We start from the raw sequence: 8888 nt of genomic DNA, 5'->3' as shown, positions 1-8888 counted from the left end.
CGGAATATAATTTTGAAACAAGAAATTTGTTTTTGTTTAAAGTAAATCCATATTTTCAATTCAAATAAACATGTTTATTCTAAGAACAAAATTTATCATTTGAAATAAGATTTTTATATTTCGCACAACAATGTTATCTCAAAACAAGTAATTACTCTTATTTCAATAAATTAGCTTACTATAATTCTTTAGTGAAGAACATCAGATACTTGAAATCAACATTTCTTTCTTGAACCTGCACATTTTGCTTCCTCTACCAGTCGCATATGTTCAGTTGCAACGGCTACGTTCAGCAGACAAAGCAGCTCGGTAAGTGCTAAATTATTTTTTATTATGATTGATTTTTACACGTAGATCAAGCGAAAAATTATAAATGAAAACCAATCATATTAAAGAATCATTGTATGCTCGCCGAGTTGCTTTCTTTGCTGAACAAATAACTATCGACTATCTGTTGCGTCAGCCGCGTCTTCATTCTAATAGCTCCTGCACACAGGACACGGCAACACTTGCCGCGCGATCAAAAGCAACGCGATAGCCAACCAACTGACAACTTTTCTGAAAGAGCGAGAGTGAAAGATTGATTGGCTACCGCGTTGCTTCTTGTCGCGCGGTAAGCGTTATCGCATCCTAATGTGCAGGAGCCATAACGACACCGTCTTATGTTTCACGTCAGGTACACCAGGTCACACAAATGCCTTGACATATGAAGTTGCACGAGTGTCAAGGCATATCGAGTCGGCGTGTTCCGACTCTATATATTTTTACATCATGACTGTGACATCCGGCAACGCTGTTATGGCTGTGTGAAAGCAGCTGGAGTGAAGTAAAGCAATGTGACAAGTTAGGTTAATAAATCGCCTACGTACGCGTCCGTGTGACGGTAACCGACGGCTAAGCACACACGGACACGTGACGTAGACGATTTTTGCTTGCGTGCGTGCTTTCCCTGTCGCGATGCCTTGGTGTCAGCGGTTTCTAGTTTGCATCACCGGAGTAAGGTAAGATTTAATATATTATACACTTGAAAATTGCGTGCTACATTTCATTAAGTTTTTAAAATTTTTATTAAATTAATTTTTTTCAGAGAAAGAGACAGAAGTTTATCGTGAAGAAGTGAATCTCGGCCTATTGGTACTAGGATACATGATCGCAGATAAGTTTATTTATATTCACACATAATCCTTTTTATTACAGAAGTTTTACTACATATTATTAATTTTCAGGTGTTCTACATTGGAAGGAAAAAGATAAACTTTGAACAAAGTATGGACAAAATAATGAAGTGAGTGATGTGGCATTATGCATAATGCCCGAGATCAGTCGGGCAGAGTGATAAATATTTGTTAATTTTTAATTTAAAAATTGCTTTAACCAGGCAATGTAAATAAAAATAAATATAGATAAATATTAATATAAATAGATAATATTAATAAAAATAAATATAATTATATAGATAAATAAATATATAAATATATAATATATATTTATTTATATTTATTGCCTGGTTAAAGCAATTTTTAAATTAAAAATTAACAAATATTTATCACTCTGCCCGACTGATCTCGGGCATTATGCATAATGCCAATTGACAATTACTATATATATATATATATATATATATATATATATATATATATATTTATTGAAATAGCTATGTAGTACTTTAAATACTAATTTAATAAATTATTAATATAGATTTAACTGGGTATGCCAATGTGATTGCGGAATGGTACGAGGCAGACTTAACATTACAGCAACAAAATTCACTGGAGGATTGGGCAATCTGGCTGAAAGGAGTTGTTACTAACCTACTGTGCTTAAACCATTTGAAGAGAAACCAACGTTCGCTAAAGCTGCACGTCAATTTTTGCTCAAATGGTCGTTTTATAGGTATTTCTTATTTTTTATTACATTGGTAATCAAATATATTTGTTTTGCATTTTTAATAACATTTACATTTTGTTTTTCATAGCTCGATGATTATCCGGGATCTCACTTTGAGAAGCACGGCGAGTTTCGGATCTTTTCATCTCATCAGCAATTTATTAATATAGATTTAACAATATAAATGAATCTCGGTCTATTGGTACCAGGATACATGATCGCAGGTAAGTTTATATTTATATTCACACATAATCCTTCTTATTACAGATGTTTTACTACATATTATTAATTTTCAGGTGTTCTAGAAGCCAATCTGTTACCAAGAACAATGAAGAAAAAGATTGATGTGTATAGATATATAGGTTATGGACAAAGTAATGAATGTGGCATTGTGCATAATGCCCGAGATCATTCGGGCAGAGTGATAAATATTTATTAATTTTTAATTTAAAAATTGCTTCAACCAGGCAATATAAATATAAATAAATATTAGTAAATATATATTATATATTTATATATTTACTTATTTATATTTATATTGCGTGGTTAAAGCGATTTTTAAATTAAAAATTAACAAATATTAATTGACAATTATTATATATATATATTTATTTATTTATTTATCACTCTGCCAGATGAACACCGACCATCATGACTGGTCTCGGACATTATGCATAATGCCTCATTTATCACTTTGTCTATACATATACATTATAAATGTAATATACATTATAAAAGTGTAATATGTAAATATATATTAACTTTTGAATAAAAAATGATATTAACATATGCTAAAAAAATAAAAAAATTTGGTTTTTTTATTTCCGATGCTTAGGACGCCCACAATCAGGTTAAAAATTTTGGGTGTTATATATTTTTATTTTGGGTATTATATATATTTTTTTTATAATAAATTATATTTACAGTGAATTACATTTATTAAACATTAATAAACATTAAACATTTTATTAAACATGAAACATTTTATTAAACATTAAACATTTTATTAAACATTTTAATATACAAAACATGCAACACACAAATACGGCAGACAGAGGCAGAGTCAAGTAGGATTACACTAAACAGGACATAAAAAATCAAAAATTGCAAGAATTGTGGGATTCAGCTATCAAACTGTTGCTTTATGGGTTATAAAACATGAAGAAGGAGGAATAGAGAATCTTGAAGATCACAGAAAAAATAATTGTGCTCCACAGAAGACTACACCGGAGCAGAATGAGGAAATAGTAAAAGCTGTAGACGAAAATCCCTTCGATCCAGTCGCAAACGTATTAAGGAACAGGGAATTAAATATTTCTACAGAACCGTAAGACGCCGTCTACGTGCTGCAGGTGTACACTCACATCCTGCAACAAAGAAAATAGAGCTCAAGCCGCAACATAGGATGGAAGAGTACAATTCGCAAGAGAATATTTAAATACACCTCAAGAGGAATGGAATGCCGTCATTTGGATGGACGAAAAAGTATTTTCATCCTCAGAAGATGGGCGACGTAGAGTTTGGCGACCAAATGGATCGCGTTTAAATTCCAAGTATGTTATCCCATCAGGAAATAGCGGCAGAATCACATTAGGATTCTGGGGAAGTATGACTTCAAGTGGATTGTTAAATCTACAAGAGATATCTCCACGAATGGATGCCGAAGAATACGTGGAAATTCTTCAAGAAGTATTAAAACCTGGCATTAGAAGAATTTTTCCGGAAGAACAATATCCAGTTATAAAAGTAGTGCAAGATAATAGTGCCGTCCATACATCAAGATTGGTGCAAGCATGGTTCGACGAAAATCCAGACATTTAAAAAATTCGATGGCCAGCAAAGTCTCTTGATCTAAATCCAATAGAAAATGTGTGGGGTCAAATGGTATCATCATGGAGAGCTGGCGAACTCCGAACAAAAGAAGCTTTATGGAACAATGTGCATCAAGTTTGGCAGCAATTATTGAAGCGACAAGATTACACGCAAAACTTAATCAATTCAACGCCAAGAAAATTGCAGCAAGTTACAGAAAATGAAGGATACTGGATACCTATACTCTCTATTTTTCAGGTGCAAGCTTGTTTTTACAAAAAACTGGGTTGATCCAGTGGACTCGGTTTATCCTGAAACATCCTGAAACACAGTAAAAATTGAAATTATTAATATTAATTTTTTATTTCTTATATTTTAGTTAATATAGATATAGTACTTACTTATTGGATATCCAATATCAATAATTTTCTATTTATTTAACTTTAAATTTCTATTTCTTCTGTGTCATCTGCATACCTGAAACAAAAAATATTCAACAATTAATTTTGTGTGCGCGCGTGTGTGTATGTGTGTGTGTAGCATATATAGCATTATACTTACTAATACGGTATCCAGTATCCGTCATTGTCTATAACTTGTTGCAATCTTCTTGGCATTGAGTTGATTAAGTTTTGCGTGTAATCTTGTCGTTGCGATAATTGCTGCCAAACTTGATGCACATTGTTCCGTAAGGCTTCTTTTGTTCGGAGTTCGCCAGCTCTCCATGATGATACCATTTGACCCCACACATTTTCTATTGGATTTAGATCAGGAGACTTTGCTGGCCATCGAATTTTTTGAATGTCTGGATTTTCGTCGAACCATGCTTGCACCAATCTTGATGTATGGACGGCACTATTATCTTGCACTACTTTTACAACTGGATATTGTTCTTCCGGAAAAATTCTTCTAATGCCAGGTTTTAATACTTCTTGAAGAATTTCCACGTATTCTTCGGCATCCATTCGTGGAGATATCTCTTGTAGATTTAACAATCCACTTGAAGTCATACTTCCCCAGAATCCTAATGTGATTCTGCCGCTTTTTCCTGATGGGATAACATATTTGGGATTTAAACGCGATCCATTTGGTCGCCAGACTCTACGTCGCCCATCTTCTGAGGATGAAAATACTTTTTCGTCCATCCAAATGACGGCATTCCATTCCTCTTGAGGTGTATTTAAATATTCTCTTGCGAATTGTACTCTTTCCATTCTATGTTGCGGCTTGAGCTCTATTTTCTTTGTTGCAGGATGTGAGTGCACACCTGCAGCACGTAGACGACGTCTTACGGTTTCTGTAGAAATATTTAATTCCCTGTTCCTTAATACATTTGCGACTGGATCGAAGGGATTTTCGTCTACAGCTCTTACTATTTCCTCATTCTGCTCCGGTGTAGTCTTCTGTGGAGCACAATTATTTTTTCTGTGATCTTCAAGATTCTCCATTCCTCCTTCTTCATGTTTTTTAACCCACAATGAAACGGTTTGTCGAGAGCATCCAACAATTCTTGCAATTTCTGCCATTTTACATCCTGTTTGACGCAATCCCACTATCTTGCCTCTATCTGCCGGTGATAAATTTGAGAAAAAATTATTACGATTCATTTTTTGATTTTTTTTGTGCCTCCATTTCAGTGTAACTAGGTGTTATTTATTATAATATTACGTTACCATGACAATTCAAAAAATCTGTGCAAAATATTTTGTACTTAATTGTGTATTATTATATATTATTTTTTTATAAATTTTTTCTAACTCACTGTAAATATAATTTATTATATAAAAAAAATATATAACACCCAAAATTTTTAACCTGATTGTGGGCGTCCTAAGCATCGGAAATAAAAAAACCAAATTTTTTTATTTTTTTAGCATATGTTAATATCATTTTTTATTCAAAAGTTAATATATATTTACATATTACACTTTTATAATGTATATTACATTTATAATGTATATGTATAGACAAAGTGATAAATGAGGCATTATGCATAATGTCCGAGACCAGTCTTGATGGTCGGTGTTCATCTGGCAGAGTGATAAATAAATAAATAAATATATATATATAATAATTGTCAATTAATATTTGTTAATTTTTAATTTAAAAATCGCTTTAACCACGCAATATAAATATAAATAAGTAAATATATAAATATATAATATATATTTACTAATATTTATTTATATTTATATTGCCTGGTTGAAGCAATTTTTAAATTAAAAATTAATAAATATTTATCACTCTGCCCGAATGATCTCGGGCATTATGCACAATGCCACATTCATTACTTTGTCCATAACCTATATATCTATACACATCAATCTTTTTCTTCATTGTTCTTGGTAACAGATTGGCTTCTAGAACACCTGAAAATTAATAATATGTAGTAAAACATCTGTAATAAGAAGGATTATGTGTGAATATAAATATAAACTTACCTGCGATCATGTATCCTGGTACCAATAGACCGAGATTCATTTATATTGTTAAATCTATATTAATAAATTGCTGATGAGATGAAAAGATCCGAAACTCGCCGTGCTTCTCAAAGTGAGATCCCGGATAATCATCGAGCTATGAAAAACAAAATGTAAATGTTATTAAAAATGCAAAACAAATATATTTGATTACCAATGTAATAAAAAATAAGAAATACCTATAAAACGACCATTTGAGCAAAAATTGACGTGCAGCTTTAGCGAACGTTGGTTTCTCTTCAAATGGTTTAAGCACAGTAGGTTAGTAACAACTCCTTTCAGCCAGATTGCCCAATCCTCCAGTGAATTTTGTTGCTGTAATGTTAAGTCTGCCTCGTACCATTCCGCAATCACATTGGCATACCCAGTTAAATCTATATTAATAATTTATTAAATTAGTATTTAAAGTACTACATAGCTATTTCAATAAATATATATATATATATATATATATATATATATATATATATATAGTAATTGTCAATTGGCATTATGCATAATGCCCGAGATCAGTCGGGCAGAGTGATAAATATTTGTTAATTTTTAATTTAAAAATTGCTTTAACCAGGCAATAAATATAAATAAATATATATTATATATTTATATATTTATTTATCTATATAATTATATTTATTTTTATTAATATTATCTATTTATATTAATATTTATCTATATTTATTTTTATTTACATTGCCTGGTTAAAGCAATTTTTAAATTAAAAATTAACAAATATTTATCACTCTGCCCGACTGATCTCGGGCATTATGCATAATGCCACATCACTCACTTCATTATTTTGTCCATACTTTGTTCAAAGTTTATCCTTTTCCTTCCAATGTAGAACACCTGAAAATTAATAATATGTAGTAAAACTTCTGTAATAAAAAGGATTATGTGTGAATATAAATAAACTTATCTGCGATCATGTATCCTAGTACCAATAGGCCGAGATTCACTTCTTCACGATAAACTTCTGTCTCTTTCTCTGAAAAAAATTAATTTAATAAAAATTTTAAAAACTTAATGAAATGTAGCACGCAATTTTCAAGTGTATAATATATTAAATCTTACCTTACTCCGGTGATGCAAACTAGAAACCGCTGACACCAAGGCATCGCGACAGGGAAAGCACGCACGCAAGCAAAAATCGTCTACGTCACGTGTCCGTGTGTGCTTAGCCGTCGGTTACCGTCACACGGACGCGTACGTAGGCGATTTATTAACCTAACTTGTCACATTGCTTTACTTCACTCCAGCTGCTTTCACACAGCCATAACAGCGTTGCCGGATGTCACAGTCATGATGTAAAAATATATAGAGTCGGAACACGCCGACTCGATATGCCTTGACACTCGTGCAACTTCATATGTCAAGGCATTTGTGTGACCTGGTGTACGTGCACGTTGTGTCGTCGTATCGTTAATAGATTCTAATCATCTTACATATCTTTACCGACTGTGTGGAAAATACGGCGAGATCATATTTCGATCGTCATTTTCGGAATTGTAATCATGTCCACATCGACATTGTGTGATGCCATGGAAATAATGACCCTAACAGCACATGTAGATTCTGAGAATATTCGGAGAACATCGCAAAAGTATATTGCGTACGTTCTCAGAATATTTGATATACGTACTATGACTTACTGAGTATGTACTAAGCATGTTCTAATGTCCGTCTATTTTACTTCGTAGTATATACTGACAAGATCTTATGGTATATACCAAGGATATCTATAGTACGTCAACAGTATATTTTCAGCATGTTACTTGTATATCATGCATATATATTGATTAGGTTAGGTTTATTAAATTAGGATTAGGTTCATTTAATTTGTACTCTATATTTTATAAATCGATATTTATTAAGATTTGTATTATATATATATACATATAGTTTCTAATGTATTTATATATATATATATAAATTAAGATCAATAATAAGTATATATATATATATATATATATATATATATAATATATAATGTAAATATACATAAGACAACTGTGTGTGTGTGTGTGTGTGTATATATATATATATATCAATGAGATACATATAAATGAGAAATATACAAACATTTGACAAATCTAGAAGTATACAGTTTTTATAATCTTATATCTACTATCACATTAATAAACATTTGGAACATCAGAACATTAAACATAAACATTTGAAATGTTTAGAACGTTAAACATAAAATATATAGAAGTATATATACAGGTATAAACTGAGCAATCCTGTATATATAAGCAGAGTGTTTGATGATTCCTAAAAGACCTCTCGTGTGCAGGTAGACAGTTAAAATAATTATGAAGAAATTAATAAAGAAAGATCGACCAATTCACGCGAGTATAAATGTGCGACGAAAATAAGAGGCAGTACGCCAATCTTTTTATTACGAAACTGCGCGAGGATGCAACAAGAATGCTGCGACCCGACGTTCTTTGCGTCGCATTTCATATAGCTTTCGCGAAAAATTTGCGCGGTCAACGTATAAATAACGTAAGAAAACAAACAAAAATATATTTCTATATCCGTCGTATTGACGGTCTCTCTCAGATTTTAAACTTAATGGAATTACGCATAACAATTTAATGGCGTGCTCCTTTTTGTCGCTATGATTTATTCCTTACTCTTATTTGTCGACGTGTCCCTTTCGCGCTTAACTAGACTAAAAATAACCGTTAGAGTAAAATCATTCGAAAA

At 31.8% G+C, this 8888-nt stretch overlaps 3 long non-coding RNA genes across 3 annotated transcripts; 1 reads left to right on the top strand and 2 right to left on the bottom strand.

Moving 5' to 3' along the window:
* The first annotated feature begins 714 nt into the window (after positions 1–714).
* Positions 715–2216, top strand: LOC105677891 (uncharacterized). Its single transcript, XR_010890642.1, has 5 exons — positions 715–1001; positions 1088–1285; positions 1699–1893; positions 1976–2111; positions 2184–2216. It is a non-coding gene; the product is annotated as an uncharacterized lncRNA (long non-coding RNA).
* LOC137000393 (uncharacterized) lies at positions 1961–5394 on the bottom strand. Its single transcript, XR_010890643.1, has 3 exons — positions 4261–5394; positions 4101–4176; positions 1961–4020 (listed from the first exon to the last, which is right to left on the bottom strand). It is a non-coding gene; the product is annotated as an uncharacterized lncRNA (long non-coding RNA).
* Positions 5395–5885: 491 nt separating this feature from the next.
* On the bottom strand, positions 5886–7519 carry LOC105675215 (uncharacterized). The gene is made up of 5 exons (XR_001101234.2): positions 7251–7519; positions 6967–7164; positions 6359–6553; positions 6141–6276; positions 5886–6068 (listed from the first exon to the last, which is right to left on the bottom strand). It is a non-coding gene; the product is annotated as an uncharacterized lncRNA (long non-coding RNA).
* Between the last annotated feature and the right edge of the window lie 1369 nt (positions 7520–8888).

Source organism: Linepithema humile, chromosome 6 (assembly GCF_040581485.1).
Source record: "Linepithema humile isolate Giens D197 chromosome 6, Lhum_UNIL_v1.0, whole genome shotgun sequence".
NCBI classification, from domain to species: domain Eukaryota; kingdom Metazoa; phylum Arthropoda; class Insecta; order Hymenoptera; family Formicidae; genus Linepithema; species Linepithema humile.
This window is presented reverse-complemented; position numbering and strand designations above follow the sequence as displayed.